The following is a 12,807-nucleotide window of genomic DNA, read 5'->3' on the forward strand; positions in this document are numbered from 1 at the left end:
ATACCTGAGCACATGTATCAGTCTGCATATCAAACCTGATCTCTAAAGTGATTTGTAGTTGTCTAATGTATGTTAGCCCACCAAAACATGTGAGATACCTATTTATTTCAATGGCCGGACTGTTGTTGTTGCTTGAAGTAGGATAAGGGGTCTTTCCTAAGAAACTATATAAGGAAAAAAGCTTGCCCACTTTGTAGATCCAACTATTTTTTTTCAGCATCCTATAATGTTGGATGCAGTAATTCATATTTGGCATACTATTTAGTATTATACTATTCATGCAAATTAGGCCACAGCAATAGTTTGAAGAAAGTATGAACGTCTAGTATCTTGTTTTGAACACAATAAACTGTGATAATGAACAGTAAAACATTAGTTGGACTCAAAAGGTCAGCGAATTACATGCTGTGAATTATTCAGCTATGCATTCATTTATATTTAATCGCACCAATAAAAGAAATAAAAATTTGAGATGAAGGGCATTAAAGGTGGCATTCGTTCCATGCCGGTGAAAAGATTGCTCTGTTTACGTGCGCAAATGCAATCAAAACAATAAAATGCGAGGGTGAAGAAAATGATTCAGCATGAGAAATTGATTGCACGTAGCGCTTGTTTTTCTGTGCATGCATGCACTCAGAATGACTGACTGATCTGGCCTGCTGGAGTGTGTGAATCTGGAAAGAAATGAATGCGACAGTTGGCCAATGATGCATCACACGTTACGAAATCACACACACTATCTGTTTTAGGCTGTAAACCTCCTGAGATGCGCAAACATATAACTCATTAAACTGAATGTCTTACATTGCTTTTTACTGTGAAGCGCATGATTTTCTTTATAACATTCCTGGAGATCTACCTTCCTGCAGAATTCAGCTCTAACCCTGATCAAACACAACTGAACCAGTTAAGATCTTCACTGGATAATAAGACAGATGTGTTGGATCAGGGTTGGATCTGAACTCTGCAGGTAAGCAGATCTCCACAACTAGTTGTGACACACATAGTGATTATAATATATTTAGCTGGGTTTAGAGCGAGTTAAATTTCAAGTTAATTTGCATCAAGCAGTAACTACTGTATGTGAGATGCCACTATCACCAACAAATGGATGCTATTACTGTGTAGACTCAAGTTTGCGGTTCAATGCCTGTAATTTGTATAGAAATACTGCCCTCTGCTGTTGTATCATTGAGATTACAAAAAAAAAAAAAAAAAAAAAAAAAAACACAACAGTAATGATATTTCTGTAGACCTGGGTTTTGATCTCTATATAGTGGCATAAGACAAGAAGCTACTATACCTCACATATAAGGTTTAACTGAATCCCAAATCAACAGAATTAAAAAAGGGTAAAATACACAAAATAACATTTTGCTTAAAGAAAATTAAGCTATTTTAGGACATAAAGACGTTCTGCATTGTGACTATTTTGAAATAATAAAAAATAATGAATTATTACAATTATCAATTATTATTAATTAATTCAATATTCACACACACACACACACACACACACACACATATATATATATATATATATATATATATATATATTAGCATTGCATATATGTATTACAATATTAAAATTTTAATTGTAATTGTATTACAATAATAATTTACTGTATTATTTTTAGGCCAAAAAGATGTTGTGCATTGTGACATTATTTTAAACTAATTAAAAAATGTATTAAAAAAAATATATAAGAAATGTTGTAAATTGTTTAATTTGGTATGTACTGTACTGGCTTTGGTAAGTAACAAATTATATTGTAATAAAGTTTTTTTTTTTAAGTAATAAGAATCACCATTGAGAATGTAGTAGATGTATTGCAGTAAAGATAATTTGAACGGATGTCAATGTCACACTCACTAACTACTTAACTAACTAAATACATATTTACATACATACACACAAACATAAAAAAACTAGGTGAACCATGAATGCTTTAGTGAGATTTACCCACGAGGCCTTAATATTACACAGTCCCATGAATTAGTGAGCAGTCTGAATAATGAAATGTTTAATATTTTATAAGTGAACAATTGCTTTCTTTATCTGCAGCTTTGTAAGTAATATAGCACTTTAATTTAACTCTCTTCTATAAAGACTAGAGTGCTGTGTAAACAGCCTTTGTCTTTGGCACAAGTCCAACAGATAGTATTAGTTGCCTGATGTTCTTAAGAGTTTAACCGCTTCTCGTTGGTCTTTAAACTACACTCAAAGTCGATTTGCAATTGCCTATTGTGGCAGATTTAATGCATTCTAAGCTTTTAACAGTAAGAACTATTGATTTATAACCCCAAAGCAATTACAACTTAAACTAGGTTTTATTGAGGGTTTTAAGAGACTGTAAATTACCAAATAGTCAGATATCCTAAAACAATTGGGTTTAAGCATGTTTAGTACAAGATTAGTCCTTTAAATAAGGATTTAAAAGCCAACATGTACGGCAGATTTGTATGTGTTGTTATGTTATACTGTAATTTTAAACTTTTGCACATAAAGTTTGCTTAAAATAACCTATTGTATTTGTAAGGATTGTCTTCTTCATCATCTTTTTCTGCAATAAAACTATCTGGATGTCAGAGACTGTAAGTTATAGACAAACCAAACTAGGTGGGATGATCAGAAATCACACCCTCTACTCAGGCACACAGAGACACATCCGCTGGACACTAGGTGGCGCTATAATAACAACCAAAATTCTTGTTTCATCTGAATCCTTGCTTTAGTCCCATTCAAGATTAAGTCTCATTGGTATGTTTATCTATAAACTTTATCCACCATTCTAATTTGTAAAAGAAAAAACCTTCTTAAACCTTGCTCTAATTTGCATAAACCTTGGCATGCATCATCTCCGGACCCTCATGTCAAAAGGATTTTGATTTGTCAAAGTGTTCCAAAGACATTAGTTAATTTATGGGTCTGGCAATGCCCATTTGCACTAATTTGTCAATTTCTGCTGAAATGTATAGTTTTATAATGTCTAATATCTAATATCTATATCTTATCAGTTACCAAAGAAAGCTGTGATCTCCAAATTACCATTATTTTTACATATCCTTATGATACTGAAAACATATCTGTCATGCTGCCAGACATGACTGAACTTATTGCTGTCCAATTAAAATGAAGAGACAATAATATTTGTGGATTGTAATGTAGTACATTAATGTAGTAGGCCCACATTCATACAGACACTAAAAGAATCATATTTAAAAAGAGACATGGTCATAAAACTATATCGTAACATGAGCCGTTTGAAATTGGACCCCGGCAATCACAGCTTGTGGCTATTCTTGTGTTTGAGTTTAATCATCAACAGAGTGGCTAATTGGTGGCTAATTGGCTATTTCTCAGAGGAACCTATTTCTGAATACTAGATTAAAAAGTATTTTCACATATAACTTATATACACTACAGTTTAAAAGTTGACGTCGTAAGATTTTTTATGTCTTCTGTTCACCAAGGCTGCATTTATTTGAAAAAAAAATACAGTAAAGCATATATTGTGAAATATTGTTACAATTTCAAATAGCTGTTTTCTATGTGAATATATTGTAAAATGTAATTTATTTCTGTGATCAAAGCTGAATTTTCAGCATCATTACTCCGTCTTCAGTGTCACATGATCCTTCAGAAATCCTTGTGATGAGGAAACATTTCTGATTATTATCAATGTTGAAAACAGTTGTGCTGCTTCAGATTTTTGTGGAAACCATACATTTTATTTCATGATTGTGTGATGAATAGAAAGTTCAAAAGAACAGCATTTATTTTGAAATAGAAATCTTTTGTAACACGCTGTAAAAAAATTCTAACCCTCCCAAATCAAAAATTTCAAGTGACCGATAACATCTAAATTTTTCAATTGGCCCAAGTGAAATTCTGTAAATTTCAATTGGCCCAAGTGAAAATCTGTAAATTTAATTTTATAATTTACAGAATTTCACTTGGGCCAATTGAAAAATTTAGATGTTATCGGTCACTTGAAATTTTTGATTTGGGAGGGTTAGAAATTTTTTACAGTGCATTATAAATGTCTTTACTGTCAATATTAACCAATTTAATGTGCCCTTTAATGCAAGTATTAATTTCTTTAACGAACTTTTCAATGGCATATATAACAATGTGGTGATCAACAGGACATTAAACAAGATGTGAACTAGCTTTCTGGCCTCTAGTGCTGATGCGAGTCATCCTGAACGACCTTAAATAGATTACTGATGAAGTGACAGTGCAAACGGTGACTGCTGAAAGGCCCCTTCACTGCAACTACAACAGAAACATTCCAGAAAGAGCAGTCAACAAAGCTAACATTGTATCAGCGTGTGATATCTGTGGCTCTGTCGCTTACATAAATGACCTTGTCCATTACGCCCCCATTTACAGGTTTTTTTTATGCTGTTTAGGAATCTATGCCACTTTTGTGAGAGTGTTTTTGTACTGTGATGTGTTGTGAACATGAGGAACATGTCCAGTCAAAAGGTCTCAAGGTCTGCCAAAAACTAATCCAACCAAATTAACGGCAAAAGGTACAGCGCACGCTCCTGATACTCCTGGTAAGCCGAGACGGGCCTTGGGAGTCGGGACCACTGCTGTGCCTCCTCGCTGGGCAAACAACTGAGACGGACACTTTCAACTGTCAGCCATCCTAGGAATGCAGAGGGTCATGTAACACTACAGCGCTCGGGTAGAGTGGCTTACCGCAGACCTGAAAGAAGTGAGTATATTAGTATTAGCACCAGCTTTGCCCTTCTCAATTTGGTTATCCTTCACTTGCTTGTGTTGTTTTCTTAGAAGAATGAATTAGACACAGATCTAATCCAGGCTTGGAACATAATCTTGTTTCATTGTTCAAAGGTAGTTTGTTATATTGCTGCCACAGTCTTTCAGAAAATTATATTCAACCATACTTTGAAATGTTATTTCAACATAGGAGAGAGTTAAGTGTCAATAGTTCAGTCAAAAATTAAGATTCTGTTATCCTTTACTCATTCTCATGATGTTTCAAACCTGTATGCATGTATTTCTTCTGTGGAACATGAAATAAGATACTTTGAATATTTCAATGGTTTTCGTCCATACAATGAAAGACAAAGTAGTCCAACAATAACTTTGGACCCCATTGACTTCCATTAAATGGCCAAGAAAGAAAAAAATCAGACACATTTTGTCAAATATAATTTACAGAGCAAAGACATGTATGCAGGTTCAAAACATTATGAGAGTGAGTAAATTAAAAAAATGTTTTTTTGGTTATATATATATAATAAAAAATGTATTTATTATGCGATTATTTTTTATGCGCAGTTTGTCATTGATATACAGCTCTGTAAACGCTGCTCCATCTGTGAAGTGCGAGTCACTTATAACGTGCATTTGAAAAAGCAACACGCGTCAAACATCTTTCAAAACATGAGAAGGATTTATGAACCTCTTGTCCAGCAAAAGACAACATTTAATAACATGCTTTTACTCCAAACTCACTTCATAAGGACAGTTGAGAATCCTTCTGTGAGATGATGTGGCTTCTGTCACAGAATAAGGCAGTTGTGTGTTTATTAGTCATGTTTAATCAATCAAAGCATTTCAATATTCTGTTTATTCAGCTACAGCAATAGTATGATGCCCATAGGGATTTCCTGGAATGATGTGCATTATTGTACTTCTGCGGCTGGGCATATTTGGCATGTCTGCCTGAGGGCACCCTCTGGTGTTCAGATCAGCCACTGACAAGCTGTGCATAAAATAATCGCAGCCTTTGTCAAATCGCGGTTTCATTGCGATCAATTGTGAGTGTAAAAAAAAAAACAGTAACATAACATAGAAACTAAATATTTCCATTTCCAAATAATATTTCACTAGTCACAGCTGTTTTGTAGCAAAGTAACATTGAGACAGGATCTAAATGCAGCAGTCAACTTTAATAAATAATAAATCAAAATAAAAAACACTCAGGAGATCAAGATAACGCGCAGGAGAAACACAACCATTATACACAGACGAGAACTGAGAACACACTGAGGGCTATAAACACACTGGTTAACTAAGGGAGGAAAAAAGAGACAGATGGGGCAAATCAATCAAACAATGAATTACCATGGAAACAAAAGACAAACACAGGAAGCACAGAGATACTTACTAAATGTCTAGGAAAACAAAAACTTAAACTGCTTGTTACATTAGTCCCCCTTCCAAAAAAGGTGCATCCTTGCACAGTAACAGTCCAACGGAGGAGGGAGGGGGCTCTGGTGAAGGAATCAGAGCTGGCAGGAGGAGACACCAAGGAGGGATGAGACGAAGAAGGGGGGAGGCAGGGAGTGAGCCCAAGTAGAGCCGTAGGCTCACACTGGAACCAATGAAGGGAAGAGCCATGGTGGAGCCAGGAGCCCGACGAAGGCCCAGGGCAACACCAATGGACTGGATGGCAGGCTGAACAGCAGCTCGGCAGACCGAGGTGGAGCTGGTGGGAGTGAGGACAATGGTGGAGCCGGAGGGAAAGAAGAGCCCTGTGGAGCCAAAGGGGTGGAGAGACGAGGCATAGCCAGAGGACCGGAAGTCTGTGACTGAACCAGGGTGATGACTGACCAAGATAGAGCCAGATAGATGAGGGAGCCTGGCGTAGCCAGAGGGATAACGTACCACAGTGGAGCCAAGGGAGCGTGGAGCCAAGATGGAGCCGAAGGGTCGACAGGCCGAGGTGGAGTCCAGGGCTCAGAGGCCCGAGGCGGAGCCAGGGGATCAACACACCAGGGCAGAGCTGGAGACCTGGAAGCCCAAGGCGGATCCGAGCAGCTGGGTGGAGCCAGCGAAGGAAAAGCTAAAGGGTTGGAGGGAGCCTGCGGAGACGGGACAGAGGAGCTGGCTAAAATCGATAAAGGAGGAGGGAGTTGGAGGCTGAGTGGGACCATCAGCAATGAAGGAGACTTGGAACTAGCCAAAGCAGGAGACTTGAAGATGGGCACAACCATCAGCAAACAAGGAGACTTGGGCGGAACCAGCAGTGACAAAAGACACGACGGACTGGATGGGACCAGCGGAGATTGCTCTCACACCTGGTCAGACTCAGCTATAAGCTCGGGCTCTGGGATGAATATAGCATCCGGCATGTACTCAGGCTCAGGCTTCGTGGTGAGCGCGTGCTTGTGTGCTGGGTCTGTGGTGGGCTCTGGCTTAGAGTCAGTCGTGGGTGTGGCAGGAAGCTGAATGGACTGTGGATCCAGGGTGAGTGAGCTCATTGATTGGCTGGTGAGTTCTTCCTCCACCTCACCCACGGTGAACGAGGAGATACGTTTTGAGAAAACCAGTTCAACAAAATTCATAACTCCCCTCGAGGACCATCAACAGGTAAGGGAACAAGTTGTTTAATGTGACTAATTAATCCAGTCCAGTAAAAGGAATTCAGGGCACTGTCGGGGTAGTGGGTATAAAAAGCTAAATCCAGAAACTCACTGGTATGGTCCTCAAGGGAGCGCTATTGATGTTACATATGACGCTGAAGCTTTAAAGCATGTCTCAAGTTTGCAGCGCGATTTCTCACGAAGCTCCGTGCCGGAGACGTATTATTTTCAGAGAAACATGTGATCAACGAAAATCAAAGCCTCACTTTCTTTCCAGTAACGTGAATACTTGATTTTGAATGTTTGAACCCAGACCACCACTCTACAGGTTTATGGAAGTTAATTTACTAACATTTTGACATATTAGCCTATATCCTATATTTCGTTATCATATATTTTTCCAGATAAACAGTTAAAAAACATAAAATAATTAGAGTACCGCATTTATTACTCTATTATTTATACTCTATTATATTTACTCTATTTATTTATTGCCTCAAAGTACTCTGTTGGTATTATTATAATTTGTATCATTATAATTATTGTTGTTATTTATTTTATTGCCATACTTTAATGTGTGAATTATATTATCAGAAAACTAAACACATTTAGCATTCTCAAGCTTTTACTTGTGCTTTATGGATAAAGCAACGAGCTGCGCACTCTGGCTTCCTTCAAAGCATTTGTCACTCTTCACCCCATAGCTACCTTTCTGGGAAAAATTATTCATGTAATTAATATTAAAATTATATATATATATATATATATTGGCAACTCACCAACGTATGATATAGTCTATATGCTTACCCATGTGCAGTTTGTAGATAGTTCTACAATGACAGGCATTTGTTCTGAAAAAAAAAGTTCAACTGTGCTACTTACAGTAATTACAGTATGATTTACTGTTTTACTGTGCAATGAATTTAAACATTGCCTCTGTGCTGAAATACAAAGTTCTGGCATGAAACTCTAGATGGCTCAGGATAACAGGTCCTTTTACTCATCTGTTCATAATCACATCATTCTCTATAGGGCACCGCTGATTGGTTCCTGCTGTATCAGTAGCCAATGAGCTTGCTGCTCAACATTCAGATTCTTGTTATAACATGTCATACCCATTACCATGCCAATGACTTTGAGAGTTGTCATGACAGAATTACTTTTAAGGCCAGATATATACATTTTCACAAACAGTATAAAAACAATTCACACACAGATTGCTGCTACAGATTTAAGCCGCATAGAGTCTTTAAATCTTTTAAAGGGTATGCTTTTCCACTTTTTCAACTTTAGTTAGTAATGTAACTAATAATGTAAATGTAATGTTGCTGCTTGAGCATAAAAAAGATCTGCAAGGTTACAAAGCTCAAAGTCCACTCCAAAGGCAAGGCAAGTTTATTTATATAGCACATTTCATACACAATGGCAATTCAAAGTGCTTTACATAGAAGAAATTAAAATAATAAAAAGAAATAAGAATAATTAAAACTTTAATTAAAATATAATTAAAAAATAAAATACAGTACAGTACAAACAGTCGGACGAACAGCGGCACAGTGCTCATTCATTAAATGCATAGCTAAACAGATGTGTTTTGAGTCTGGATTTGAATGTGACTACTGTAGCACGTCTGATCTCCTCTGGAAGCTGGTTCCAGCATAATAGCTAAAGCTGACTCGCTATGCTTAGAGTGAACCCTTGGTATTTCTAGCTGATATGATCCTAGAGATCTGAGTGATCTGTTGGGTTCATATTCAGTGAGCATATCTGCAATGTATTGAGGTCCTAGGCCATTGAATGATTTATAATAATACTTTAAAATCAATCCTAAATCTAACTGGGAGCCAGTGTAAAGACCTGAGGACTGGTGTGATATGTTCATATTTTATGGTTCTGCTCAGAATCCTGGCGGCAGCGTTCTGTATGAGCTGCAACTGTCTTATGGTCTTTTTGGGAAGACTTCATCTTTGTTTCCAAAAGCAATGACTTCAGTTTTGTCTTTGTTTAACTGAAGAAAGTTTTGGCACATCCAACTGTTGACTTCATCAATGCATCGGCACAGGGAGTCAATGGGGCTGTAATCGTTAGGTGATAGGACTAAGTAAATCTGTGTGTCGTCTGCATAGCTGTGGTAAGAGATTTGGTTCTTTCTCATTATTTGGCTCATTGGGAGCATATACAGGTTGAACAGGAGTGGCGCAAGAATTGAGCCTTGAGGGACTCCGCATGTCATGGATGTCCACTCAGACTTATGGTCTCCTATACTCACATAATAAACTCTCCCATCTAAGTATGACCTGAACCATTTTAGGACTATCCCAGAAAGCCCCACCCAGTTTTCCAGCCTGTCCAGAAGTATGTTATGATCGACAGTGTCAAATGCAGCACTGAGGGTCGAGTAGTACCAGCACGATAATTTGCCTGAATCAGTATTTAAGCGAATATCGTTTATTATCTTTATGAGCGCTGTCTCTGTGCTGTGGTGCGGTCGGAAACCAGATTGAAAATTGTCAAAGTATCCATTCGAGCTTAAGAATTTGTTCAGCTGATTGAAGACAACTTTCTCAATTATCTTGCCTATGAAAGGAAGATTTGAGATCGGTCTATAGTTGCTTAATATGGTCTTATCCAGATTGTTCTTTTTCAGGAGGGGGTTGACAACTGCAGTTTTCAGGGAGTTTGGAAAACTCCCAGAGAGAAGTGAGGCATTTACCACTTCTAGAAGATCTGCTTCATGTTTAACACACTTTTGAAAAAAGATGTTATTTTTTATTTTTTAAAAGATGTTATATCTCCTACAAAGGGAGATATGTTATTTAACAGAATTGTCACAGTGCAAAAAGGACCCAAAAGCCAAACCTGGTTATGAACAAACAATGAACAAACAATAAACCGACAAAGAAGAGAGAACACGAGATCTAAATAGCAAGAAGATCAGGGCAAAGGGGGAACAGGTGTTAGATGGTGAGCGAGTGCGCGAACGCTGATTGAGATACTGGACAGCTGTGTGAGAAGTGAGAAGGAAAACAAGCTGAGAAATCAAACCTGACTCCTGACAAAAATCCCCTTTTCAAGAACTACAATGAACAGCTCGTTTGGACTACAATGCGATTTTTCAGGATCTTATGAAGTCATTTAGTCATTTAAATAATCCGCACCCACAGAATACGCAAAAAAGGGGACAAGGCCTGGTTGACCTGCGCTAGAGAACATGAAGAGTGTTGCTGCAATGTCAAAGAGGTGATTTTTTTCCCACACTGGTTCCAAAACCCCTTTGTTTGGCCGTCTTAAAGTGGACAAACTTAGAGTGGTTAAAAAAATAATTTTAACACTGTTCCCAAACATTTAATATTTTATGGAGAACAGCTTGTTTTCAGTTTCTTTCGTAAGCTCTCGCTTTTGTAAGAAGGTTCACCGCTCCTTAGGAAAGTTAACCATGGTTTTGTGATCGAGTACTGTTTGTATTACCTTAGTTTTCAGACAAATATCACAGTATCATCGTATCGGTAAAATAAGAAAATTACAAAAAACATACCACTCTGAAACGTCCTGTGAAATCCATGCTTGCAAAGTCCTTGCATGAAATCCGTTCTGCACGATCCTCTTGTTTGTTAACACTGTCAGGGTCTGAATCAAGCTCGAATTGGTTTGAAATTGACGCCATCCTCAATATTTACACTAGAGAAGTTAGTTAAGAACTCGCAGTTATGGAGGGGCGGGACATTTCCCGAACACGCACTAAGCTCTACCAATCACAACACACTGGGCCAGCTAACCAATCACAGCGTATTTCAGAAGGAGGGGCTTCATCGAAATCGGCATGTTCGAGCCAGACTGGGGAGAGAGGTGCTGTAATAATGTAAAATATGTGAAGAATAATGTGTTTTTTGAACAATCAAGTGTGAAAGCATATATTCTAGTTCACCCCCCAAAAAAATCAAGACTTCATATAAGGGTATAATAGGACCCCTTTAAATATATAGTTTTGTAAGCAAGATGCACTAAAAGTAGAGTTAGTAAATAAGGCACCCAAATATGGTACAAACAACTGAAGTCTACAACAAGCATTCCAGACAGATAGATAACTCAAGGTACTAACTTCACACAATCACAAACATCCAAGTATGTGACACTCAAGCATGCAGATTGCAGAAAGTCTAAACACGTCAGCTGAATGTGACCTTGGTCTTGTCTTTTAGGAGCAGCCCATCTCAGTCACACTGTCTGAGGGAATATTGTAGCTTTATTACAATTAAAATGACACTGAATTGACATGCAAAACAAGTTATTTGGTCTTGGTAAATGCTTCCTAGTCAAAGTGATTTGTAGCCAAAGTGTGCTTTCAGTTTCTATACCGACACCTACACCGATACACTTATTCCTTACTGCCAACAGTTGTTCAACCAGACATCTGGTCAAACTCTTTTGTGCCTCAAATTAGCAAGGACAGGTGGCGGGGAACAGTGTATTGTAGTATCACTGAGACACTGTAAAAATGTATAAAAATGTAAAAAAAAAAAAAACTGTTTTTACAACAAACAAAACCATTACAAATGTGGTTGCCAAAATAACTCCGTAAAAATACAGTGAAAATGTAAACATAATAACATCCTGTAAATTTAACAAAAAAAAAAAAAAAATAATAATTAACTTTAAAGGGACAATATGTAACTTTTGGCTCTCTAGCAGTTAAAAAACGTCTTGGTTATTAATGTAACCCTCGTTCCCTGAAGGAGGGATGTAACTTTTGGCTCTCTAGCAGTTAAAAAACGTCTCGGTTATTAATGTAACCCTCGATTTCTGAAGGAGGGAACGGGAGACACAACGTCGATGTGACGACGTAATTGGGATCACTTCAGGGAGCCCGTTGTATGTGGCCCCCAGCCGGTGGCAAAGGCATCTGTGATGACCACAGAAAGGGTCCGACCACAAGCTGAGAGTTTGGCGACAGTGTGGGGTCACTAGGACCCGGCACGAGCCGCTCTGCCACGCCCATCTCGGTCAGTTTTGGAGAGGCCTCATATGAAGCAATCCGAGCTGCGTTACCTCGGCTGCAGATGCCATATGCCCCAGGAGCCTCTGAAAAAGTTTCAGTGGTGCCGCTGTTCTGCGTCTGAGCATACTCCCGCAGTTCAACTCTGACGGGCCTCTGAGAGGCGTGCTGTCATGTTGATCGAGTCCAACTCCATACCAAGAAAAGAGATCCTCTGCCCGGGGGTGAGTTTGCTCTTTTCCCAGTTGACCCGAAGCCCTAGGTGGCTGAGGTGACTAAGCACCATGTCCCTGTGTATGGTTCCCCAACTGGTCTCTCGACTGGGCCAGGATAAGCCAGTCGTCGAGGTAGTTGAGGATACGAACACCACGCTTGCACATGGGAGCAATGGCCGCCTCCGTGACTTTCGTGAAGATACGGGGCGACGGGGCCAGCCCGAAGGGTATGACTTTGTACTGATATGCCCG

At 38.5% G+C, this 12,807-nt stretch overlaps 1 protein-coding gene across 2 annotated transcripts in view; it reads left to right on the forward strand.

The window, feature by feature from the left end:
- Positions 1-4,447: 4,447 nt before the first annotated feature.
- palm2akap2 (PALM2 and AKAP2 fusion) overlaps positions 4,448-12,807 on the forward strand; it is a 109,684-nt gene continuing 101,324 nt past the window's right edge. For both annotated transcript variants that reach the window (XM_084401451.1, XM_084401453.1), the window contains exon 1: positions 4,448-4,727. The gene's annotated coding sequence lies outside the window, so the exon portion shown is untranslated. The remainder of the gene's footprint in view (positions 4,728-12,807) is intronic.

Source organism: Rutilus rutilus (genome assembly GCF_951802725.1).
Source record: "Rutilus rutilus genome assembly, chromosome: 25".
In the NCBI taxonomy this organism is placed as follows: domain Eukaryota; kingdom Metazoa; phylum Chordata; class Actinopteri; order Cypriniformes; family Leuciscidae; genus Rutilus; species Rutilus rutilus.